This window comes from Sciurus carolinensis, chromosome X (genome assembly GCF_902686445.1).
Source record: "Sciurus carolinensis chromosome X, mSciCar1.2, whole genome shotgun sequence".
Taxonomy (NCBI): Eukaryota; Metazoa; Chordata; class Mammalia; order Rodentia; family Sciuridae; genus Sciurus; species Sciurus carolinensis.
The window spans coordinates 111596392-111623942 of record NC_062232.1 but is presented as its reverse complement, the minus strand read 5'-3'; the positions used below and the strand labels follow the sequence as shown (position 1 = coordinate 111623942).

At 39.6% G+C, this 27551-nt stretch overlaps 1 protein-coding gene and 1 non-coding gene across 3 annotated transcripts in view; one reads left to right on the top strand and one right to left on the bottom strand.

Moving 5' to 3' along the window:
- The window catches only part of Hs6st2 (heparan sulfate 6-O-sulfotransferase 2), a 276101-nt gene that overhangs the window by 199741 nt on the left and 48809 nt on the right, over positions 1-27551 (top strand). The window lies entirely within an intron of this gene.
- Trnaa-cgc (transfer RNA alanine (anticodon CGC)) lies at positions 15699-15773 on the bottom strand. The gene has a single exon. It is a non-coding gene; the product is annotated as a tRNA-Ala (tRNA).

Genomic DNA, 27551 nt, shown 5'->3' with positions numbered 1-27551 from the left:
AAAGTTCACTGTCTTTCCAGCTTACCCACAGGGAATCAGCAAAGAGAACTAACTGCCAAAGTTGGTTTCAAAATGATGTGATACAGGTACAGCATGCTAGAGACGTAGGTGCCAGGAAAGCACGTTCATTCTTAAAAGGGGCCTCATCTTGCCTCCATCATTCTGTTGGCTTCCTCAGCACCTAGTCAGAGCTCAGGTAGGAACTGAGATCAGAGTTAAAAAGCTTTTCTGCCCTAACTTCCCCCATACCTTCCCATATCTGTCCTTCCGAGTCCTGTGGGAGAAGATTGAGAAGTGGAAATGTGGGTTTTAGAGAAGGTAGAAGAGAAAGGAAGTTGTCAATATTCAGAATACCCGTGCACCTCTCTTACTTAAAAATTCTATGTTGTAATAAAAAGGTGAAAAATGCACATAAAATCCTGTAAAAAAATGAGCATAGATCTTGGAGACCAATGACCTGGGGTCACATGCTGGCTCAACCAGTGACGTTGGGCACATCTCTTCACCTCTTATGCCACCATCTGAAAATCAATGATGGTAACAGAAGGCATCTCACTGGATTGTCATGAGAATTGAATTAGTTTTGTAAATCATTTACCATAATGTGTGCCCTATAGAAAGCACACAATGAACATTAGTTTCTATTAAGTTCTAGCAGTTGAACAATACATTTTTAATTTGTAAAAAAATTCTGTATTGTCACTTACTATTCCATTTACTCAGATGCTTGGCCATATTCTAAACACACACAAAAAGTCAGCTCTATGATTAGATTTTAGAAAGGAAGTCTTTTAAAAACCAGAGTAAAGCTAAGCATGCTTCTTTGGCAAAGGAGCCTGTAAAAAGAGGAGCTAAGAGGGTTTGGAAAGCCCAAGAAACCAAGCCTGATTCACAGTCACAATGGCTCTTGACAAAGAAGAATAGTGGAACTTAAAAAAGAGATGAGGAAACAGTACAGGGACTTCTTGTAGGACTCTAGACTCTAATTTAAAGGCTGATATATTCTACAGATGAGGAAATAAGATATATCCCAAAAAATGACTTACCTAAGCACATGCAGCTAATTAGTGGTCAGTACAGGACAAGAACCCAGAGCAACTGCATCTGGTCCAGTAATTTGATTTGTAAATATCTATACTAACTGATATTTTTGGCTTGCTTACTTGTTTTTGCTATTTAATTAGTGGTGCTGCATTTATTGCCCGCACTTGTAATTCATAATGTTCAAAGAACTTTATCAACCAAAGTGGTAAAAACCCCTTAGGAATAAAAAGCATTCTGTTCTAGAGGATTTGGGGTCAGTTAATAGATAGTACAGGGTCACATAGAAGAGAGCAGGTAATTATTGCCTAAATATTGCTAAATATTGCCTGAAACTCAGTTGAAATAAAGAAGAGGATTGTGTCTATAGAATGGACATTTATGCTTAAAGGTGTGCATCTCTTTAATATTCATTATTATTCCCCTGGTCCTGAGGATCAAACCCAGGGTCTCAAGCATGCTAGGCAAATGCAATATTCATTCTTAATGGCACTAGACCCATTCTCCATCAGAAGATTTAAATATGTTTTGGTTTATGTTTCTAGTGCTTTGACTCTCCAGTCATATTTGTAGCCTTTGCCTTGTCTTTCTATTTTGCTATTCTAAATCTTCTTTTGTCTGTAATGTTTTCCAGGAGTTTGGTCTCACTGTCTTGTCCAGGACACTCACAACACAACTATATATCATAGGAGATCTTATAATGGAGAACACTATTTCACAAGTTAGAAATTACTAGATTCTGTTCCCCTTCTGGGTTGAAATATTTCCTACTTGGTAAATGGCTCTTCTCCATAATCTTAAAATTGCACCTAGGAAGAAAAATGGCTGCTGTCGTGTCACCATGGGGCTTCTGGTCCCTTCACTTTCATTGGCTGACTGTCCAGTGGTTTTCATTGATTTTCCAGACAGCTCAGCCCTGCCTCATCAGCCTGACAGTGAGATTATAAGGGAACTTCTTAAAGGCCTCATGTGGTTTGAAAACCTTTTCAACTTTCCTAATTTGGGTAGTGGGTATGCTAGAAACCATCTGTAAATGGCATTTGGCAGCACATTGGTCTTTCTTCTTGTGGCTTCTGCAATTGCCAATTTGATATCTGCTTGCCACAGGGCACAGTTTACCTTCTCTTCTCTAGGAGTTCTTCTTCATTTGCCAGGAGACCTGAAAGAAGACTGCTCATGTACAGCTATGGAATGTCAGAGTCATATTAAGCTGGCACAAATGGGGCCTTAAATGGCCTTTACTGATTATTTCTGTATTAAAATGTAAATGTGTTTGAAACAATATGAGGAACCTGTGCATAGTCGTTCTCCTATCTTTTCATATGAATTGATTTGACAATGTCATAGAAGATGCATGAAGCAAAATAATTTCTTAAACCCATTACAGCTTATTGGTATGGAAAGGAATAAAAGCTACAGAGAAGATATGGACATTGTCCATTGCTTTAGGCAGGAGCCATTTTTTTTTAACTCATAACACCTTTTAGACAATAGCCTACCTTCTGAATCTGTACCAGGGAAAGTGGTCACTGTGATATTCTTTTGCTTAAATAACCTTTCTGACTAATTAATGGAATTTAGCTTCTGGTTACATAAGAAACAGAGAGGCTTTCTGAAATTTGTAAGGGGTGAAATAATCAGAGAATCTCAGTAATTAACTATAATTATAAATTCTGGCATCTTGTAGGAGAAAATGAAATAGAATAGGAGGATAGGAACTTAAGATTCTCTGAAAACACATAATATCATATAATTGAAGAACCATGTGATTTAATAATTACTGATCATGAAATCTGACATGAAGCCATCTCCTAGGAGACTTCGATAAGCCTCATTTATTCTTCTTTATGTGAGCAGAGTCAGTGTCTCCTTTACAATACTTTTGAAGTAGTTACAAGTAAAATGATACTGTTGAGGTTGATTTTAGATTCACACTAGGTAAGCTAAAGTTTACCATGAGTACCTGAGCATTGCATTTCCAATTTGAGTATTAACTGACAATAGGGTGAATGGGGACAGTCCTGCATCTCAGCCTTCTGTCCTATAGCAACCTTAAGCTCTGGATCACTGATTTCCCCTTCTCCTGCAGGAGATGTTTCCAGTTAGGACAATCGGTACCTGTGTCACTACTTTTCATACCCTGCAATCATAGGTGGATTAGAATTGAGTCATTTTGAGACCAAGGGGCAACAGATGAGGCCTTCAATTGGTTTGGAGAAACCAGGAAGAGACCTGCAACTTGGTACTTATTCAATACTGTAATTGAATATTTACTGCTGATTGATTAATTCATTCAGTCTTTACAGATATATTTATTGAGCACCTACTATAACCCAACACCATTCAGTGTTAGGGACATGACAATTTAATGAAACAAGTTATTCTTTCAGGGAACTTACATTCTAGTAGCAGATACACATAACCCAAAGTACAGGCTGGCGTTGTAGCTCAGTGGCAGAGTGCTTGCCTAGCGTGTGTGAGGCACTGGGTTCAAGTCTCAGCACCACATATAAATAAATAAATTAAATAAAGGTCTATCAACAACTAAAATTTTTTTTAAATAACCCAAAGTTAAACAAGTAAATAAAACATGTCCAGATGGTGACAAATGTTATGGAAGAAATAAACAAAGTTCTTGATAAGGAATGTCTAGTCTTTGCAGTAACCTCAGTGGGAGCAAACTTTATCCTTTGTAGATGGGTTTGATTTTTGCAGACATCAAAAATGATATGGAGAGGCTGGGGTTGTGACTCAGTGTCAGAGCGCTTGCCTAGCACATGCAAGGCACTGAGTTCGATTCTCATCACCACATATAAATAAATAAAAGGCCATTGCCAACTAAAAAACTATATTAATAAATTATGTATCTGGTCTTATAAGTACAGTGGAAGATCAAATTGATAGGTAAAGGTTTGTGAACCAAATGAGAGTTATGTGTGATTACTGTAATATTTTTGAGTATCTATAAAAAATAGTATGCCAACTCATGATAAAGAACTTTAATGTTTTTCATGCAGTGAAAGGGCTCAAGCAATCAGAGTTTTTCTTTGGTATCATTTAGTCATCTGTAATTACCAAGAGCACTCTCTGTATTTCCCTTCCTCTCTCCCATTCAGGTCAACCCTTATTATAGGCAAATTTCTTTAACTATTATGTTGGTATATAAAATAACCACATAAATAAATAAATAAATGGAAGAGAAGAGAAAGGGATTGGAGGAGGAGAAGGAGAGGGAAGGGAATAATATAGAGGATTAAAATGGAGAAAGCTATGCCAATGAATTATGAATATGTCAGAATGAATCTCACGATCATGTATAACTACAACGCACTAAGAATTTAAAAATAAACATTTAGAGATATTCCAAACTATGTGGTACAGCTGTAACACATGACATTTGATTGTAATAGCTTATAATTTAGTTCTTTTAATTCATTAGCCCAAAGAAGTGAAATTTCACTTAGGCTGCTTTGTATCAAACAAATCCATAGAATACTAATATAACACTTTGATTAGGTATGATAGATTTTTTAAATTAAAAAAATTAGTTGTAGATGAACACAATGCCTTTATTTTATTTATTTATTTTTATGTGGTGCTGAGGATCAAACCCAGTGCCTCACACATGCTAGGCAAGTGCTCTGCCACTGAGCCACAACCCCAGCCCCTGGTACAATAGGTTTGAGTCTGGGAAAAGCAAGGATGTTATAAGCAAGGATATTCAGATGAGAGCAAATGGATAGGAGAACTGAAAACCCTTTTTATGCTCCTTTCTACCACTTCCCTTTAGTGATTCCATTTGCTCTAGAAATACCTACCCCTCCCCCCAGTAAGGGAGAGCTAATAAAGATGACTTTGTAAAATGAGAAGAATCCATGTTAGGGGTTTAATTAAAGATTTAGTGTGATTATAGCTCCTGGCTTTGAGAAACATGGATCTTGTTAATAGATATTTACTTGATCAACTACTCTGCCATATGCTGTGCCAGGCACTGGGGGTACAGAGGTGAATCAGAGAAAGATTCTGCCATTGTGGAACTTACAGTTGAACTGGGGAGACGGAACTAAACTTTGTGGTGGAACATAGTATACGCTAATATAAAGGTACACAGTTGGTGCCTCAAAGGATCTGCACTAGGTTGAGGTTGTTGGGTCAGCAGCTACTGAGGGAACTGTTCTGTGATTTGCTATAAGCCCGTATGAGCACGTAAATCTCTTTGCAGCCTTGGTATGGTGCACATGCATACACATGTGAATTTTTAAAGGTGGGTAGAATGGGGATATCCAACTTCAAAATAAGTAGCTTTTATTGGGAATATTTTATGGTTTCTTTGTGAAGGTAGAAACAGACTATCAGAATAATTCTCATCTGCCCTATTGTGAGGAGCCAGCCTTAAATTCCTTTTCTTCTCTTTTTTATTTCTTTCTTCAATACTAACTTCATTTCTTAGCAGCAACTGCAGTTAAGCCAAAAGCCCAGACTCATTGCCTGTGATCATAAGACACAAATAGGTACTGAAGAGGGGATTAAGGTGTCCCTGTCTCCTGGGAGCTTATAATCTAAAACAGAAAACGAACTGGAAAGAACATCCATCACACTTGATGTGATCACTTCCTTTCTCATATAAATCCCAAGAAAACAGAAACTAGTGAGTCATCTTCTACAGGATTGGTAAAATCTCTCAGAGAGTATTTTCTCTCCTTTTGTGACTTCTCGGGTTGAGGGTATTTCATATATTACATGTGATAGGTTACAGTGTTGTTTTTGAAAGTGGGGATGAGAAAGTAAAAAATATTCTTCCTTCTTTTTTTCATTTTCATGATCAACAAATTATATTGGAAAGTATGGATCAAATTAAAATTGGATTCTTGATTTGCCATGGGGAAATATGTTGAGGATCTCAAATACTCTAAGGTCAGGGTCAACTTGAAAATAGAAGAAGTATCATAAAAATTAAATTAAGGAACTAGCCCTGAGATTTCCTAATAATCCCACAGGTGAAAATAACATCTATGTAGTAATAAAGGGGCTTAGTGGCTTAGTGTGACCTTTTTTAAACATAATCAAAGCTTGGAGCTGAGGCAGTGCCATAAAATAATAGGGATCTGCTAAATATTTATGTTGGGGGATTTATGAGAATATAGTGGAAAAAACAGGATATATGCGAACTAAGATTTCTTTCCCATTGGTCATTCTTTCTGTGTGTGTGTGTGTGTGTGTGTGTGTGTGTGTGTGTGTGAGAGAGAGAGAGAGAGAGAGAGAGAGAGAGAGAGAGAGAGAGAGAGAAAATGCAGGGAGAAGTAAATGAGACAAAGCAAAGTAGCAAGAGACTGAGCCAGAAATGGACAGAGACCAAGAACTGAAAATCAGCCAACCTACAATTACATCACAACTCTTTCATTAAATTCACTGAGAGACCTTGGTTAGGTCAGTTCTCTCTGAGCCTCAGTTTCTCCATCTGTAAAATGAGGGAATATAATAGAAGACGACTCTACAAAATATACTGATTCTCTAATCCTACTTATGGGAGCTAGGTAAATGAAGAGGTGATTAGGTAGGAGACATACAGAAGCAGGTATGCAGACAGCCCACATATATGCGTATGCTAGTTAAATAAAAATAGCCCAAGACCAAAATTGTGCTGGGCTGGTGGATTGTGAATCATGGAGAGCACCAGCCACATCCACAAAATTATCTCATCATTTTGGATATTGCCATGGTGAACTGAGGAATTGGCAGCCTTTCATTGCCTGGCACTGGTCCTGTTTCCTGGGGGCCAGCATTGAGTCCTTCTGACTGGCTTGGCTGACTTTCCTTCCCTTCATAAGCTCAGAGGCATAGTTGTGTGGGATCTGTAAATGACCTTGGATGCTCAAATAGAAGAAGAGCTCAGATGTCAGGCTTTGAACATATGACCATTACCCTCGTTCCCCTAGCAGAACCTTCTATTCAGGAAAGTGATGTAGAGAATGCCACCTCTTCTAAAACTTGTGGATGAGGAAACTCTAGTAACCTCCCATGCTTATTCTCACCCAGATTTCTGTCTGGATGCCTGTTTGTAAAGTTCTAGGGATAATTTTAAGCACACTGTGTTCCCCAGGCTTTTCACAGTTTAGCACTTTTAAACTTGTGTGAGTATCATTCGCAGAGTCATGGAACTGATGAGAATAATTAGTACTTGTCAAACTTCCAGCCAGTGAATGACTTTTGTAAGATACTAACGATGTAGTCAGTAGGCAAACTGAGTGAGATAAAAAGATGAAGCTTTAAAGACAGGTTTTAGTACCTGGTTTATTTTTACCTTAATTGGGTTTTGTAGTAAATTAAATACTGTGATTTTTTTTTGCTTTTACTGCTTATAATTTACCATCCCTCACTGGAATAATACAGCAGTTCAGCCTGAAGGCACAGGGGCTGACAGTAGGTTCCCCTTCACAAGAATTTGATTAAACTTGTTGGTGTCCCAAAAAACTACTGTGGCATCCAAAATGCCATTTTGAATCTATCCAGATTTTAATATTCTGATTCTAGTACATGTTAGAACAGTACCTGAAAAGCAATGCCATCAAATATGTGTTTCCTCAGTGAAAGATAGGTCATTTAGGATAACAGAATTTGTTATAGTACTTTTCTAAGTGGCTTTTTGCCTTCACTGGAACCCCCAGTTTTCAAGCCAAGTTAGCCCTGAGAACAAAGGCCTATGTGACCATAGCATGGGAAGAGGAGGAGAAGGGTAGATAAGGCTACCTGCAGCCAAGCTTGCTCTTATGCCAAGAGATTAGTAGTGCTGGTTGAGTCACATGAAGCCTGCTTCCAGACAATGTTGAAAGTCATTTGAGATGCTTGACTTCCATATGTATCTCCAACCTACCTCTCTCCTGAACTCCACACTCATACAACCAACATCCCACTTCTTAGGCCCATTGGCAACTTACATTGGTATCTCAAACATCACCTGCTCCTATACAAACTCCTGTTTTTTCTCCAGAATTTGTTGCTCTCACACCCTTTTCCATCCAGCATATGACAACTCTGATCTTTTAGTCTCTCCAACAAAAATCCTTAGAGTCCTTTCACAGTTCTTTTTCTTTCCCAGACCACATTGAATCCATTAGCACATTCTGTCTACTCTCCCTTCATGATATTTCTGGATTCTGAATGCCTCTCACCACCATTAACTCCGCCATCATTTCCTACATGGGTTTCTATAAAATCATCTTGACTAGGTACCCTGGTCCATCACTGACCTCCTGCAGTCTTTCATGTAGCCAGTCACCACAATGATGATCCTCTAAAAATATCACTTCACATCTTTTTATGCCATTGTTCCAAACCCTGAAGTGGTTCCCCATCTCGTTCAGAATGCAATGCTCCCAAGTCCTGCACAGTATGGCCCCTATTCCCTTTTTGATGTCATTTTTCATTAGTCTGCCCTGTGCCCATGCCCCTTTAATAACATCAGTCTTCTTGCTCTATCTTAAACACATCAGGCCTGCTACTAGCCCAGGGCCTTTGTATTTGTTCCTCTGTCTACCTGGAAAGTGCTTTGCCTGCATATTTGTAAGACTAGGTATTTAAATTTATTCAGGTTTTTTTCCAAATGGTACAGGAATAAGATTACCAAGGAATTTGATTCTTCAAAGAAGACACTGGACTTGACCATCAGGAGGTCACTGATGACTGTTAGAGGGCAGTTGCAGTTGAGTGGTAGAAGAGGAGCCAGATTGGTTTCCTAAGCATCTGTGTCCCTCCCTGGAATTGTGCTACTTGAATTCAGTGCCAATGTCTCATTCATTCTTGTGTTTCCAGCATCCTTCACAGTGCCTGGCATCCAGTAGGCACTCAGTCAGTGTTCTTAGAATGAGGGCGAGAGTATTATTCTTAAATGATTGATTGCATTAAAACACATTAAATTGCCAAATGTTTGTGATTGCTGTATTGTTTTCAGGGGATATCTTTGAAACATAAGATCTGTGACTTCATTATAGACCCGTTCCCTGAGTACTGACAAGTGAAATGGTGGTAAATGTTTATTTTAGAGGTTTTCATTGCACACGTGTTGGAGGGGAAGTCTATGACCATCCTCTGTCTCTTTGAAAAAAAAAGTTCTGTTTCTTCTGGTATGTTAACTAGCTCACTTCTCTTTTAAAAGTCCCCCTTTAAATCCAAAAGCTACCCTTGTGGTAAAACAAAATCTTAAAGACTTTAGGAAGAGATTGTTAACTGGAAATTCAGATAGTTAACACTCACTTGGTGGTGAGAAAACACACTTCATGGGCCCACTAATAATTTTACCTGGGTTCTAACTTCATCTCCTTTATCTTCCTCCTTCTGCTTAACATTGTGCTGGATGGAGTTCAAGACACCAACATGGGGATAGCATTTCTTCTCATTTACTGCTCCTTCTTTCAGGCTCTGCCCTCCAAGATCTTTTCTTAGCCATGAGTTACAGAAGATTGGCCTTCCCTGAATCTCTTTATTCTAGAGCTTGCTGACACCAGCAGTTAATCCTGCTCTCCTTTGCTGTCTGAGAATAGAATGAGGGTCACTTCTGCAGCATGGGCTTGTATGTTAATGGATAGAAAGCCTTAGCAGGACTCTGCACCAATTTCCAACATTGCTTAAACCAGTACTGTCTGCAAATGTTCAAGTTGTATATTTCAATATTCTATTTCCTGAAAGTGATCATGACTTGTAGCTTACATCACCTGGATCATTTCCAAAAGACTGTCCCACTTGCCCTGGCATCTACTATGCTTATTATGTGGGACATTTACTAATATTTCTTTTCTTTTGTGTGTGTGTGTGTGTGTGTGTGTGTGTGTGGTGCTGGGGATCAAACCCAGGACTTCATGCGTGGTAGGCAAGTGCTCTACCACTGAGCTACAGCCTCAGTTTACCTATGTAGGAAGTAAAACAGTAAACACCTATGACTAAGAATAGGTACATACTCCTACAAAAGAGAATTTTTCTGTGACCCCTGTGCTGTAAATCTAGTACATACTTAACTATTATATGCCACGCAGATTCATTCAACAAACATTTGCTTCATGCCACTTGGACTGGTTGTAAAAGAGGTAGGGGAAATGCAGAAATGAAACATTGTCCACATATCTTCAAAAAGCTACAATTCACAGAAGATGGAAATAGAGATAAAAGCGTAGACATAACTCATGCTTCAGTGAGGTATGATCTGCTCTAAACAAAGTGGAAGTCAATTGGAAGGGACTGAGGTTGCCTGGGGCTATGAAGAAGAGTATGCAACAGAAAAGCCAACTGTAGGTTTCCAAAGAGAAGCAGTAGTTTGCTAGGAAAAGATGGGAAAAGGCAGTCTAGTTAGAGGAAGCAGTACTGTAAAAGCCCAAAGGCTAGCACAAGCGTAGAAGATCTGGGAAGAGTAGTAGTGTGGCATTTAAAAGGGTATGGAAGGCTAGGTTTCATCATGGAGGGTCTTGGAAGCCATGCTGAGATATAGACCTGATTTGCTAGGCAATAACCAGCAGTCTAATGTGATTCATTAGGGGCTAGATGAAGCAGTTGTTTTTTCCAAAGATACTCCTGCCTCAGTTGTGGAGAATAGAAGGGAGAGGATGATGCTGTGATAGGTTGTTACTATGGTACTCTCACTGTCACTGCATTAACCACACCGAGGAATCCACTATTAATGAGAACGGGGTCATAGTGCAAGTACTAAGGACCTTGTCACCAGGGGCAGAAGAACTGCAATCCCATCGCTTTTTCCAGTGGCTGTTACCCTGAATGGGGGATGAGAGCTCCTTGTTCCCAGGTGAAAACCCTCAGTAGGAGACTATAATCATGCCTAAAATTACTTCATTATTGGAACCTGTGTTTGATCTGTGATTAGGAACTAGATGAAGAAATCAAGTAATCAACCATTGAAATTGTAACCACAAATTGTTCTATAAACAACCAGCTTCCTCTGCTTCCTCCACCCCAAGCAACGAACTTGAAAACACATGCTTTCCTGTTGTTCTTTCCCCCCATGGGCTTTAGCCAGTGCTTTTGAGCCTTGCAAAAGTCAGAGAGCAATGCCTGCCAGCTACAATGGCCCCCTTTTCCCTCACATCTGGATCACTCCTGTTGTACCTTGTCAGAATAAGACAAGACACCCAGCGAGTGTAGAACTGGTAAAAATATGCAACTTATTAAGATTCGTCTAGCAAAGGTGAAGAGGTTTACTTTGAACAGAACTGAGGAGAAACTGCCTGGAGTTCAAGTTGAAGAATAAAGAGAAACCCCTCAGAGATTGTTGCCTTTTGAATGATTTGTTAGAAGCAGCTTTTGTCCTGAAGGGTTTCATTCTGGGCCAAAGACATTCAAATACTACAGCCCATGGAGACGTGTATTTCCTTAAAACAACCTTAGGGATTATTGACTTTTTCTTGTCTGGGATTGCACTATACTTAACCTTCCAGACATGTGATAGTCTTAAATTCTAAGTAAGATCTAAATTTCACTTTGGGAAGACTGTGACAGCAACTGGGCAATCATGTCACATGAAGCAAATGTGCAATTAGCATGCAACCACAACCTGCCTAACTCCCACAATGTCTAGGGGCAATCAGACTGGAGCAACTCGAGACACCTTAATTGATCATTTTTCTGATATTAAGAAATAGCACCTAAGTTTGAGACCAGCCTCAGCCACTTAGCAAGACCCTATCTCAAAAAATAAAAATAAATAAATAAATAAGCACTGGGAATGTGGCTCAGTGGTAAGGCACTTCTGAGTCCAATCCCCAGTACCCACCTTCCAAAAAATCAATAGCACCTAATAGTTGCTCAGCAAGTTTCATTATCCTCCTTTTGTTATCCTTACAGCTCAAAAAACTTAGAGATCATAACATGGAAGGATCCTTAAGCATCTTCAAACACTTCTATTTACAAAATGAGGACAAAGGTTTGCAGAAGTTGGTGACTTCCCCTTTGTTCCCAGCTAGTCATCAGCATGAGCAGAGCTATAATCAGGTTGGTAACCCAGATGGTTTGCTTTATTAGATAAAAGCAGCCCTTCATCTGTCCCTTGGGAATAATTTCAGTAGCCCAATAATAACACTAGCTCTTTCACACACACACACACACACACACACACACAATCACAAGGATGCATCCTTGGCACTTAGCACAATGACATTACCAACTATAGCGAACTCTTGCAAAGATGCCACTTTACAGTTTGCACAGTATTTTTCACCATGGCATCTTGAATGTAACTGCCCATGTTGCTGACCTTAAATGACTTTGTTGTAGACTGGAATCCTTATCCAAAGGGGAATATGAATTCCTTTTTTGCAAAGAGGACTGAGAAAGGATTGCTTTATGTTCTTTCTTATCATTTCCTAGAGGAGTTGTAAATAAAACCATTAAAATATTCTCTATGTGAAATTAAACTACCTCGGAATTGAAAAGGACTTAAGTACAATGAACTGTTTTAAGAGACAGGCAAGTAGAAGAGTGTAGGTCAGGAATATTGCTGATAATGGATTTCTAGATAACTTCTCTTGAATTCTAAAACTACTGCAAAGAAATTGACTTCTGAAAAAATAACAGAAGATAGGAGGTGAAGGGAAGAGTCTAGGGATAAGGAAGGAGCAGGCAAGAGGTTGTGGAAGAAACTTCTGTATGAGGAGTGAACACAAATGATGTCTCTTTTTCCAAATTCATACATTCACTGGAGTAAACAGCTGATATTTGAACATAAAGCACCTAGATCTCCCAGAGTTTCAATTGCTCTCTGCTTTGGAAGTGAGTACCTTGGGAAACTGAAAACTTTCCATTTCATAGGGAACTTATCAATTTAGGGTTTTCCTTCTGGTGTCAGCAGATTATGGCCCTCAGCCAAATTCAGTCCATTGTGGTTTTTCGTCCGTTTGTTTGTTTTGTTTTTCTTGTTGTCTATTATTGTTTTTCCAGTGCTGGGGAAGGAGCCCAGGGCTTTGTGCATGCCAACCAAGTGCTCTATCATTGAACTCCAGCCCCAGCCCCATTGCACGTATATTTTGTATGGTTTGTGAGTTAATAATAGTTTTTATATTTTCAAGTGGGTGAAAAACTAAAGAACACTGTTTCATGACACTTGAAAAGTATATGAAATGCAAATTTCAGTGTCTGTAAATAATGTTTTGTTGGAACATAGCCATGCATTAATTTATGTGTTGTCTGTAGTTGCTTTTGTGTTACAACAGCAGTGTACAAATCCAAAATATTTACTATCTGGCCCTTTACATAAACAGTTTGTCAAAAAAAAGTTTGTCAACTCCTGCTTTCGGTTGAAGGAGCTTCATGATATGAAATAGATTACTTTCTCTGGGGATCAGCTCTTAAGCAGACGGGAATTTAGACACCTGGAGACTCTGGGTCAATGTAACTCAATTCAATGACTTACACTTTTAACTGCCATACTTTTAGAATCAAGTTTGAAAAGTGTAATCTTATGTTTACACTCTAACTATAAATTGTATTCTATAGAGTTATATCAAATATTTTTAAAATGTATTATTCTAAAATGTAATATGTAGTTTTCTAGTAATTCCCAATGACATTAATAGGAAATTTTGTCAATTGCCCTTGGTAACAACCTGCTGCATATATCCAGAAGCAAATAATGTGGGGTCTGCAGGCCACTTGAGGAAATATTTTGTATCCATTACCTGTAGTTAAAGCCAGAATGGTTTATTCAGCAATTTTACTTTTTAGCAATCTGTAGATTTTAATTTCTAATATATCTAGAGCAACAGCTTTGCTATTGGACAGGTATACAGATAGTTATTTGTACTGATTCCTGGCTAATTGTTTATCTATTCATTGTGGCATCTTCCACCATAAAGCCATATCAAACTGGGCTTTCCAAGGGCATTTGTGAATAATGGAATTCAAGCAGGAATTTAAATGCTCATCTAAAACTTCTCTCTGTATTTCTTCAGTAAGGATGAAGGAGGGTTTCTTCTGACTTGGGACAGACACCCAGGAGATAAATGAAGAGTCTGAGAATCAGCAGTGGAAGGTCAGGAAGGATACATTTCGCACATTAGGACACCCAACCTATGAATCATTTCTCATGCAGTTTAAAGACATACTTTGCATTGATTAGCTGTCATTGAAGCCCATACAGTTAAGGCAGTTTTCTACTTTCTACCTCTTCACTGAGCATTTGTATTAGCTGCAGCTCAATTCTAAGAGGAAAGGATGAATTCTATGTCTAGTTGAGATTTATTTGACTATCTAGGAGGACCAAGGTCTTTCAGCTTTGGATTTCTATCACTGACTCTTTGAACTAGATTACTTTAATGAGGTAGATTACTTTAATGAACTAGATTACTTTAATGAAAATTACTTCATAATTTTCCCACTACTTTCTTGTAGTGTGTGTGTGTGTGTGTGTGTGTGTGTGTGTGTGCACGTGCACGTGTGAGTTGTGTGTGGCACTGGGGATCAAACCCAGGGCCTCATACATACTAGGGAAGTGTTCTACTATTGATCCACATTCCAAGCCCAGTTTCTTGTATTTTGAATAAATAGTTTTATACTCTTATGAACTTACATTTCCATTTTGCTTTAATTTGGAGATCTTGCTACTTTGCATGGGTTTCTATAGGTCTCTTGCTTTTGGATCTTATGGTGTCTAGGAGAAATTCCCCCCCCACCCTCACACCCTAGTTTTCTGCCCTGATAAAATCATCAGAACAAGCTTAAATTTTTATTTCAGGAGGTATTATGGTTGGGTATGAGGTGTCCCCCAAAGTTACTGTGTTAATGCAGGAGGTGAAGTGATTATAAGAGCTGGAACCATATTAGTCCATCCTAGTTTGAATGGACTGACTGACTGGTAATTGTAGGCAGATGGGGCATGGCTGGAGGAGGTGGATCACTGGGGGCATGTCCTCGAAGGGTGCATCTTCCCTTTGACTCCTTCCCCTTTCTCTGCTTCGTGGATGCAATGAACTGAGAATCTTTACCATGCCCTTCTACCATGATGTGCTATCTCAGCTTAGACCAGAGCAATGGAGTCAGCCAACCACAGACTGAACCTCTGAAACCATGAGCCCAAATAAACTTTTCCTCTTCTAAGTTGTTTTGGTTAGAGTAATTAAAAGCTGACTAACACAGTAGGTTTCTTTGAAATTAAAACAGAGCTCTTTTCCAATAAGTCTGGTTGCTAGATCAAAGATTTGTGTGAGAATTATTGGAAATGTTGACTGATGTCTTCTGTTTGGACCAATTATACACAATGAGGCTTTCAAAGTGGTTTCTTAGATAGCTACCAGCTTAAATTCCAAATTTTTCACCTGAATACTCTAGAAACTATCATTTAGCTTATAACCTTGAATAACTTTAGGTTATAAGTCAGCCCTTCCTTATCCTAAAGGAGTGTCACTTATGATGAAATTCATTCAGGGAAGTATTGATCCATTAGCCATCACATTCCATTGGCTCTGCCCTTCCCCCAACAGCTGAAAGGGTGCCCTTCATGGGGCCAGAATGTTCATTTTGCCTCTAGGTACTATAGTTCATTCATCAAGGGTCTTTATTAAGCCAAGCAACACTATAGGTAACAAGACTACTGTTCCAACACAGAAGGACTCAGACATCCAAATAAACCCTGGCTTCCTGGTTCTCTCTTTTTTTTTTTTTTTTTTTTGCGGTACTGGGGATTTGAACCCAGGGCCTTGTGCTTGCGAGGCAAACACTCTACCAACTGAGCTATATCCCCAGTCCAGCCCTCTCTTTTTTTTTTAATCTTATCTTTCTCTAGGTGACAGTAATAAGTTGGAGGGTCCATCAACAACCTTTTTCCTTCAGTAATTGCTGAGTTCCCTAGGAGACCTGTGCTCAGCTTCTATTCTAGATGGCCCAGAGAAAGAGAATGACAAATGAATTGAGGGCATCTAGGCAGCAGGGTGAAGAAGTCTAAGACAGGCAGAGACGAAAAAGCCCTAAGTACAATGGGCATGACAGGGGAATTCTGTTCTATAAGGGAAGCATAAAGCCATATTGGCATGAATTAATTATTTCCCTATTTTTTCTATGCTGGATGTAGCTTGGAGGTAGAATGTTTGTCTAACATGTGGGAGGCCTTAGTTCAGTCCCCAGTACACACACAAACACACACACACACACACACACACACTTTGTTTCTTCTGAACCTGCTATTATGAGCTTCAAGGAACAAGGAAGAAGGCTCATTTGGGTGTTCTAGAATTCAATATTATAGTTCAGTGATTTCTTTGAGAGTAGGGAGCACATTATAAATATCTGTTGGTATCACTAGCATTTTGCTCATGGCAGGTGGTAAGTGGGTTGTTGTTGAAACCACAGTGGATCAGAGCTGTGAACTTGTGCCATAAGGCCTATACTGCTCTAATGAGTATAAAACAAATACCTCCATCACATTTTAATTATAAAATAATTAATATTATTATAGTCTGCCATTTCCCGTTTGTCAGCATCATGACTGTGAAAGCAGGTGGCAAGACTGTATTATTTTATCCCACTTTTCATTTGTGTGAACCAAGGCATACCAATCAATGGAGGTAACTGGTGTGATGGCTTAGAAAAAGAACCCCAGTTTTCCAACCCTCCATATGGCCCTCCTCTCAACAATCTGGATGAAATCAGGAGCTAGCATTATATACGGTTGCTATTTACAAAAGTCTAATTAATACCTCTCACTCCCTAATGAGATACTTCTTTTGACTTCATAGACAAGCAGAGCCAAGCAAGTGACGTAAGAATGCCAGAGTGAATTATTGGGCTTGTGTCAACCCAGGCAGGGATGAAAAATCACCCCTGTGAACTTAATCCAGGAGCAATCAAAGGGCCATAGTTTTAATTAGTGAGGATAGTGATTTACATTTGCATTCAGCAACCTAAGACTCTGTATTAGTCTTCAAACTTCTACATTTTCCTGGCTGTTGTCAGACACTGGTTAGGATAGTTAATGTGCTATTAAATAACATTATATTTAATGGACTTTTGAAGGCACTGACATATGAATCAATTTCCTCTCCTGTCAGCAGAACTCTTCCATTAGAGAAGTCAGTGAAAGATCATATGAAGGGAGAAGCTGAAAAGGGGAGAAGACATTTCAGCTTGGTGCCTGGTTCTTTCACCTATATCCACTGGGAAAATTCATACATAAACAGTTATCCAGGAACGCTGAGTTTCAAATCAAAGGGAGAGTGATACCAAACACTATAGTGAATAAAAGAATGCAAGAGTGGGCTTGCTTATTTATTTTTTTCTGGTGCTGGGGATCAAACCTAGGGCCTTACACATGCTAAGCAAGCATTCTGCCACTGAATCACATCCCAAGCCCTCCAACGGACCTATTTTTAACAAACATAACCGAATTGATATATGGAAAAGGCTACTGATTCCTTCAATATGCTCAACCTTTCCATGATGCTCATCAGTTATTACATTTGATGACTGTAGTGTGTTCTCTTGACTTCTCAGTTGGGAGATATACTTGTGTTTTGAGGGTGGATTGAACTTTTAGAATCAAATGTCATTAGGAGGTAATGGTGATGCACTAAGTGGATGGTCAAGCTGGACTCTGTGGTTGAGGCCAAAAGAGAGATGTGACTACCTAGTCATGAATGTTATTTCCCATGTGTTTCATAACTGTCTGTGAAGACACTTCCCAGGGAAGAAGGAGAAATGTTGTGAATGCCAGCAGTGTCCTTGGAATCTCTATACCGCCTTCCCAGGTGACAACTTTGAGAGGACCAGCATGCACTGGGTGTAGTGTAGGCCCTGGTGGGCTTGCTAGAGATCTGTTTCAAGACTTCGTCACACCGCCTACATTGACTCCTCATTTGCCAAGTACCTCTGAGCATGGTTCTCCTTCCAACAATCTGGATGGAGCTAGCATCTTTCACAAGTATAAATTTACAAAAGTCTAATTAATACCTCTTACTTGCTAATGAGTTACTCCTTTTGACTCTATAGACAAGCAGGGCCAAATATGTGATGTCAGAATCCCCTAACTGAATTATTGAGTTTGTGACAACCTGGGCTGGAATGAAAAATCACCCCAGTATATTTAATCCAGGAGCAATTAAAGGGCCAAAGAATTAATTAATGTGGGTTTTAATTTGTTAAGGACTTGAAAGAGAGCACCTTCTTGCTTGTCTTATGCCCTTTATTGTGTCCTCTTTGATTACAGGTAAATATGTCTTTGGAGAAAGATAACAATTTTCTGGCACTATCCTTGGTAACCAATGGGCAAAAAAGAAAAAAGTGGGCTCTAAGTCTACAAAGTGCATCAAATTGTGAGATTTAGGTGATGAGCCAATGCCCTGCCCTGAGGGACAGCTTCCTGAGAAATTGATAGGAGTTCTAGAAGGAGAATTGCAGATAATGGGAGCAGATGATGATAAAAGAGAAAGTGTGCTATAGTTGGATGAGAAAGTAATGCCCCAGGAGGCCTGAACAAAGAGTTACAAAGAGACCCAAGGGAAATCAGGAGTGTTCTCTGCAGCTTTTGACTGAGTCTTTCTAGCTCCCAAAAGGATGAACACAGCAGATTCACACACTGATGTGGAAGCAGGATCTAGGCAGATGACATATGCCAGTGAAGAGACTGCCAAGGAAAGCCCCAAATTTGCTGATAAAAGATGACCCAGTGGGAGCAATCCTTCCAATTCTCCAGTACGCAAGTGGTTTGGGAAACCCTGTGTTCAAATTCATGCTTCTAGGTTTTTCACCCTCTTACCCAGGATCACTTTAGATGAGCAGAAAGGCTGCTACTGTACCACATTAACTTAGCTGTCCTGGCTTTTACCTTCTAAAATGGCATCTTCGGCAGCTATCATAGGTTAAGACTGGTGCTGAGATCAGAGGATCACAAGTTCAAGGCCAGCCTCAGCACCTTAGTGAGGCCCTAAGCAATTTAATGAGACACTGTCTTAAATTAAAAAAAAAAAAGGACCAGGGGTGTAGCTCAGTGATAAAGTGCCTCTGGGTTCAATCCCTAGTACAAAAAAAAGTTAAACATGAGTGAATGATACTGAATGGAAAATAGACCCCAATCAACTTGATATTTAATAACCTCACCCCTGGACTTGGCATCAGAAATAAGTTTGACTCTCTTGACAAAATGGTTCCTTTTTATTACAGTGCTGTTGAGAATGCTGTAACCCAGCACGTTTCCCTTATGGCCTTGGTTGCTGGAAAACTCTAAGCTAACTCCAACACTCAATTTTAGTAATCCTGCTGCCCGAACTTTGTGGACAAGTCTTTTTGCCTTTTAGAAACCTTTATTGATCTAAGAACCCCCAACATCTTCTTACAAATGTATTTTAGGAAAACCTACCTCAAATTTGGAGTAATATGTAGGTTAGACATTATTAAAAATACTGCTCTGGCCTAGTCTGTGATGGTTTAACACCACCCTGTGTTCTTTCTGTCCCATGCTACTACCTCTGACCTGGTACTTCTTGGAATAAATTTGGTTTCTGTTGGTCACAAATTCCCATTTTCACACTAGAGTTAATGATTTTCTCCTGTATTCATCTTTAACTATAATCTCTCTGTGCTCCTAAATATCAGGAAATGTGGAGGGGGTCTGGAGCAGCATGCATATTTCTGTTTTTCTCTTGTCTCTAGAGTTGGTTATATGAAACTGTCAGTAATGAAATTTCCACTTAAATCAGAACCTTGCTACACTGGGATTGTCAAACTGATTCTAGGGTCATTTTAGTCAGTGCCTCACTTGGCTTTCAGTTTGTGGCCATTGCTTGTTGGAATTAAAAATGAACTCTGCTCTATTGGCTCAATTTTGAAGGGGACAGTCTTTTCCAGAAGAGATAGTCCATTCAGGAAACAAAGACTCTTTCTGTGCCCAGAAAAATAATAGATGGATCAAGGCCTGAGACTGTAAGATATTGGTTCCCTGAAGCCCATGGTCTTCTATGGGCCATAAATAACTTCTCTGGAATTATGGGTGGTTAGACACTGTTCTTACTGCAGAAAAGGGCAAGTCCTCTTAACTTAAAACTTCCACCATGACCTACAAAGGATGAATAGAGCAAGAGTTTCTAAAAGGAAATTTTAAAAAAGAAACAACAACCAAACCTTTTGAGATTAAGAGGGTCATTCTTTTCCTCTGGGATTTTTGTCTCCCCGTTGAATTTCTGGACTCTAATACTGACCTGTGCTCCCACAGCCCTAGATAAGCCTTGAATGTCAAAGTTAACTTTAATAAATTGCTGTGGGGGAAAAAAGAAGGAAAAATAATTAGCATAAAGTAGAAGAGGTCACAAAATCTGTAATTCTAGGAATCCCAAGATAAGCATTGAATAGCTTTTTAAAGCCCATTTCTTTTGCCCCCAAGCCACAGATAATTGTTTTTATCCTTTCAGGAAAGCTAATTGGATGCCTCTCCTCACAATTCTGAATTTCCCTGAGATAAATACCATCTCATTTCCCTTTAAGTGCCAACTCTGCTTTCCCTGGTTGGAATCTCTTCTGTGCTATTTACAGGACCCTCCCTCTCCATGTGCAATCTGAAGGACTGCTATACTTCCCCAGGGCATGATTACTAACTGAAATTCCTGAATCCTACTGAAGGTTCTAGCCCCTCACACCTTATCTCCCTATCTCACATAGAATTGTTCTCTATAACTTATCTTTGAGGTGTCTGGAGCCATAATCCGCCATCTAACAGGGTCCAGACATGGTTTAATGTGATTTCACATTTATAGCATCCCCTTATAAACAATGCCAATCATAGAACCATATTCTCACAAAGGTTGAGGGAAGTCAGACATAAGGGTAGGGATCCTTCCCATTGTAGGATCTGCTCCCAATCAGTAATGAGGACATTCTCTGCAATGGGTGAACACCTGGTTTGTACAGTTTTAAAGAATTTCATTAGATAGTAAGCTGATAGTGGAATAGCTGGGGAGAACCGGAGTACCATTGTTTCAAAACCAAGAACCTATGTTACAAAGAGGTGGCAGAGATGATATCATGATTCTCCGGAAGATCAGACCTTCCCTAGTGTTAAACAAGTGGCTCTCCACATCAGGCTGATTTGAATTCTGATTATATTGCAGCCAAGATTTACTTGAAGTTTTGAAACCAAGTCGAGAGCCATAAGGTTCATTTTTGAGCTTGCACATAATAGAGGAGGCAAACAAACAGGAGCAATTATCAAGAGCAGATTAGTTGTTCATTGGGAATTTACAGTCATATTTGAATAAGCTTTAGGATTGTTAGAAACTGAGACAATTTCTTGTTTTATTGACCTTTGTTGTAAATAAATAAGGTCATACCGAAAAACAAATCTAAAGTCTGTAATTATAGATTTGTTTGACACAAGATGCTTCTTTCAGTATAGTTAGGATCATCCTTGCAGAAATTGATGAGAACAGGTTGCATGTGATCAACAAGGTTTCTTGAAATCAAATGCTCTTGGTGTAATAAAGGACAGCATGATTGATCAATTACCACAAATAATCAGCAATGGGCTCTAGAAAAAAGCAACCCAAAACACAAAACTGTCTTATAATCAGCAAATGAGCCTCCTACACTTGAAACACTCACACCCTCTCTATTAGCTTTTCATCACTGTGACCAAAGGACCCAACAAAAACAATTTAAGAGGAGGAAATGTTTATTTTGGCTCATGGTTTCAGAGATTGAGTCCATGGTGAGCCAACTCCATAGTTCTGGGCCCAAGGTGAGACAACACATGATGGGGGAGGAAAATTCCTTAGCTCATGACAGCCAGGAAGAGGGGGGTGGATAGAGAGGAGAGAAACAGATATACACATACAGAGAGAGAATATATACATATATGTAGAATATATATATACACACATAGAGAGAATATATGTGTGATATATATATGTGTATATATATATATATGTGTGTGTGTGTGTGTGTGTGTGTGTGTGTGTATATACACATACATACAGAGAGAGAGAGAGAGAGAGAGAGAGAGAGAGAGAGAGAGAGAGAGAGAAAGAGAACAAATGAACACAAAGTGCCAGGGACAAAATACAAACCTCAAACGCACACCCTTAGTGATCTGTTTCCTCCAACCCCCCCCATCTGCCTACAGTTACCACCCAGTTAATCCCATCAGCAGATTAGTTCATTGATTAGGTTAAAACTCTTGCAGTCTCTTCATTTCACCTCTGGACCTTCTTGCATTATGTCACACATGAGCATTTGGTGGGGGAACACCTCACATCCAAACCCTCCTTAGATCCAGTTTCCTCTTTTGCTTGGATGAGCCTACTTTGCCATCTCTAGCCTGTTCTTCTTAGTCATTTCACCTGGCTGTTCTCTTCTCATTTCACATTCTCTGGGTAATCTCTTCTCTAACTTTTTCAACTACTGAAAACTCTCAAATCTCTTTAGCTGAGATCTCTATGACCTACTAAGTTCTGCCAGTGTATATCCAATTACCAATTAAACACCTCACCTGGGGGGGTTCATAGGCATGCAGAACTCAAAATCTCACAAAACTGAACATATCATCTCTTTCTACTTACCCCTCCCCACAAAAACAAGGTTGCTTACCTTTCTTGCACTACTTATGTTAGCAAATGGAGCTATAATTTTGTGTGTTACATCATCTTTCAGTCCCAAGACCTCCTGCCTTACTCTGTACTTCATGGGGGCTGTGACGTATTTACTATGTGCCCTCCAAGTACTATCATTAAGTCAATGTTGCAACCTTAGACACTTCCCTTGAATATATCCCTTCTTGTCTGTGGGCCTCACTTGCTTATCTTTAAGGATTCTTCCCAGTTTCTTATTTCTATGATCCTTTCCCTTATCTGGGGTGGAGTAGAGTCAATATAAGAAGCCTTCATCTTTGGCTCAGCTGAGTGACTTGGGTTTGGCCAGACCCATATTAAGAACTACACAATGGTAGAATAAGATGGACGTTATTCCCCTATATACATGTATGATTACACTACTGGTGTGACTCAGCACCATGTGCAGCCAGAGGAATAAATAATTCTCTGTGTACAGTGTGTCAAAATGCATTCTGCTGTCATGTATAACCAATTAGACCAAATAAAATACCTGTTAAAAAAAGAACTTGCACAGATGAAGAGTGTGGGTCTGTATTACATGAGGTCTACCATTTAATAATGACTAGGGGATGATTTGGAGCAAGACGTGGTTGCTTTTCATTAATTGTCAGAATCTTAATCTTTTAATAGCGCGCACTAAAATAGCATTCAATTTTCCAAAATGTCACACAACAGAAAGAAGCTAGTGAGTTTCATGAGCAAAAGGAAATTAAAAGTAGTCTACAGGGGTGGGGCTGTGGCTCAGTGGAAGAGTGTTTACCTAGCATGTGTGAGGCACTGGGTTTGATTCTTAGCACCACATATAAATAAATAAAATAAAGGCCCATTGACAACTAAAAAAATATTTTTTAAAAGTAGTTTACAGCATAGAACAAATAACATTTGCAAAGGAGATTCAACTTAGAAATAGCATACAAAGAAGTGTGTGATGCTTCAATATGTGATAAATGAGCAACTTAAAAAAGAAAATACTTTCAAGTTTTAACTGTCCCTTTGCATATAAATGAATAGTGATAGTACTTTTGGTTTGGAAGCTCAATGCTATTAAGAGGGATGTGGGAACATAGTTTGGAGGAACCTTCTTTTCCTTACTGTCCCAGAAAGTATTTTCAGCATCTTGTCGACATGAACCTTCCACTTGATTTTTAAGAAGTTGGAAGCACTTTTAAATCTTGGGCACATTTGCCCCCTTAGAAGCACTTAAAATGGCAACTTTAGCAACAAGGCAACATTTGAATGTTTTTGACTTTGGAGACTAACGTGGAGCCAGAGAATTGTTGCCTAAAGCCCCAGTGTCAAGATCAGTGGCCTTAAACCCTTGATGACCTGACTTGTCCAAAATACTCCAGCTAGAATAAAGACAGAATATGAATCCAGTTCTGCCTGATCCCAGTACCCAAACTTTCCCCCACAGCCCCAGGGCTGCCACCTGTTAGTTTTGCAGTGGCATTCTCCAAAGCAGCTAACTTCCACTGGTTTTACTGGCTTCATATCTGTGAGCCCCGGAACTCAGAAATGGTACTGCAATCTGCTGTCACTTCCTTTTTTCTTCTTTTTGTACTGGGAATTAAACCCATGGCTGCTTTGCCACTGTGCTCTACACCCCCAGATCTTTTTATTTTTTATTTTGAGACAGGGTCTTGCTAAGTTGCTGAGGCTAGCCTCAAACTTGTGATCTTCCTGCCTCAGCCTCCCGAGTCACTAGGATTATAGGCATGTGCAACCACATCCAGCTTAATCTCTCACCTTTTAAGGCATGCAGTATGATCTGACATAAGTCATTTTAACACAAAACCAAGGCCACATGACTCCATTAATGAACTTCTAACCTAATGTGTCCGTCAGCCAGTTCAATTCCACAAACATTTATTAGAAACCAAATCTATCTGGTATGGTTGTCAGTCAACACTTTGTATGGCAAATGCTATAAGGGACTTTGTGAATTGAGAGGAACAATTTACCCTTGTCCTCAAATAAGTTAATATGTAATATGCAATCAGAGTGACCATTCTTGGAAAATCCCTAAGAGCATGCTTAGAAGAAAGTAAAAACAAAGTAATAATTCAGCAGGGAAAAAGAAATGAGTTCCTTTCCCAACACTCTTGGTTCATATCATTCTGCCACGTAAAATCAAAATCTCTGTTCCAAGTAAATAGGCTAACAGACTTCTCTTTTTCTTTGTGGGCTAATTCCTGCTGTAGCAGTTGGCTCCTTCCTCTTTTCCTAAAAAGTTCACTGAGACATCTTTTGCCCACTCTGGGGACTCAGTAATATATAATATTCACCAAGGAGGCTCCAGTTGTGAATTTTTAATTATGCCAGATCATTTTCAGTAAATAGAACTGTGGGCACAATTAATGCTTGTCAGATCCAATTTTTGTCTTACCTGCTATTGAGCTCCACTCTGTGGCGTCTGCAGTAATTGCCACTTCCTCAGTAAAGGGAGCTTCTTCAAAGCTAGATATTGGCAGCCCTTTTTACATCTTCCACTCTCCTGCCTCTAGAACCTTGCAGTAGGGGACTTCATCTAGCACATTCTGTGTTGTCTGGAAAGAAGGGGCAATGGATATGGCTGATCTCTCTCATTTTCCATGAAAGTGACTGTCTCATGCTTTTTGTGTGACAGTGGCTCTCAAAGTGTGGTTCATCGACAAGCAACATCAACATCACCTGGGGACTTGTTAGAATTGTAATTTCTCAGGCCCTCCTAGACCTACTAAATTGAAGATTTGTTGGGAGTGTAGCTCAGTTAGAATGCTTGACTAACTCAAAGACTCTGCAGGTACAGCCCTACCTTCTCCAGTTTTGGGGGGGATACTGGGGATTGAACCCAGAGGTGCTTTATCACTGAGTCACATCCTCAGCACTTATTTATTATTTATTTTGAGATAGGGTCTCACTAAGTCGCTTAGGGCCTTACTAAGTTGCTGAGACTGGCTTGGCCTCCTGAGTCAATGGGATTATAGGCTGTGCCACCATGCCCGGTTCCACTTTTAAAGTACTCCAGATTATCTGATGTATGATTGAGTCTATGAGCTGCTGTTTAAAGATAACTATTTCAAACTAAGGATAAGCATGATTTCATTCTATTTTGTGAAAATTCTCACAACACTGAGTTTAACTTCAGATCTTCAATTTCTTAACACAAATGGAAAACCCTAATTCTCATAACAGTAACTCAGCTCTACCTTTGCTTTCCCTGATTCCGCCAGCACAGGTGGTTATTCCCTGTATTATTTCCCAAGCTTGTTTTCACTCTTGTTTATTCCATGTGGTCCCCTCCATTGTCATGTACCTGCTCACATGATTGCCTCCTCTGCTAGCCTTTGGCCCACTTGAGGGCAAGAACTTTGTCACCCTCAACATTGTGTCCTCATGGCCCAACATGAGAAAGGTACACAATAGACACCTGCCAAATATTTTGAGTGAATAAATTAGTTAACATGTAAAAAATTTAAACTGTGTAATGACCTTAAGAACTGACTGCAGTAGCACACACCTATAATTCTAGCAATATTGGAGGCTGAGGCAGGAGGACCACAGGTTTGAGGCCAGTCTCAGCAACTTAGTCTCAAGCAAGTTGAAATTACTTGCCTCAAAACAAAAACAAAAAGGGCTTGGGATGTAGCTCAGTGCTGAAGTACCCCTGGGTGCAGTCCCAGAAACCAAAGATAGATGATAGATAGATAGATAGATAGATAGATAGATAGATAGATAGATAGATAGTAGGACTGGCATATGAGGAAATTGAGACCCAGAGAAGTCAAATGATTCAATTTCAGTTGATAAGTTGCATTACCCAAACTAACAAACACATTTTGCCTCAATTTGGGAAAGGTAATGACCATAGGTCTCTAAACATTGCCCTAATGAACTCAACTTAACTCAGGAAACCTGATATACTTTGGATCATACTTTGATTTGCTTCCAGACAGGTTGTCCCCACACCTAACTATGGTAATGTTAATTAACTATGCCATCCGTATACCCCTCAGGATGCTGCAAGAGTGTGCCTGAGGGTGCCAGTTAGTGAGACACAGTGCAGAGAATGAGAACAGGAAAAGGGATGGGAATCATGTGGGGAAATCAGAGTGGATCTTAATATAATCTGCATCATTTGGTTAGTTCTTGGTACAAAAGAACAAAAAAAGAGAAGAAGTAAACTGCAAGTGAATCCCAGGTTCAAAGTTCAGTTTCTCCCTACACCAAGACAAAAACTGCATGGAAAGTACCTGTGAGTGGTTTGATGCTGGGAATGGGTTGACAATGAATTCTATCCACCTGTCTGCGTCCAGCAATCTGACTGGGCTAGGAGAATGGGGAGAGGCAGGTCACAAGCATGGGATGAAGAAAACTACTGGCCTGCACAAGTAGCAATGCCTGTGCTTTCCCTCACTCACCTTGACATTGATTTTTACCCAACTAAGTTAACTGACTCAGGATCTTTTAGTTGGACCACTGGCTTACAAGACTTTGTAATATGCTTGCAAATCCTCATAAACCGTGGTGGAAGGAAATAGATCCTAGGATAGGATGCCTCCTGAAACACTCACTTGTACCACTTTGGAGCAATGACTATCTTTCTGACCCTGTTTCTCTTCTTGGGTTCCAGTGGTATCTCTCTAATTGCCGAGCATTGCCCATTAATACCCCACCTTGAGATGCTCCAAACCAAATCCCTCATCTTTTCTAGCCCAGATCCTCCTCCCAATTAATCTGTCTCTTTCATTGGCAGAGTAAATTTGCTTCCCAGTCATCCTGCTTCCAAACATTCTCAGCAGCTGTTATTTTAGAGTTTATTCTCATTCACCAGATGTAGTCAATCTCCATGTTCTGTTATAGGTTCTTTCGATATGCCAAGGTTTATTTCTTCCCACCTCCATAACTACCGCTGCAGTTCAGGTTCCTTTCGTGTTTCAGTTCTCAATTGCT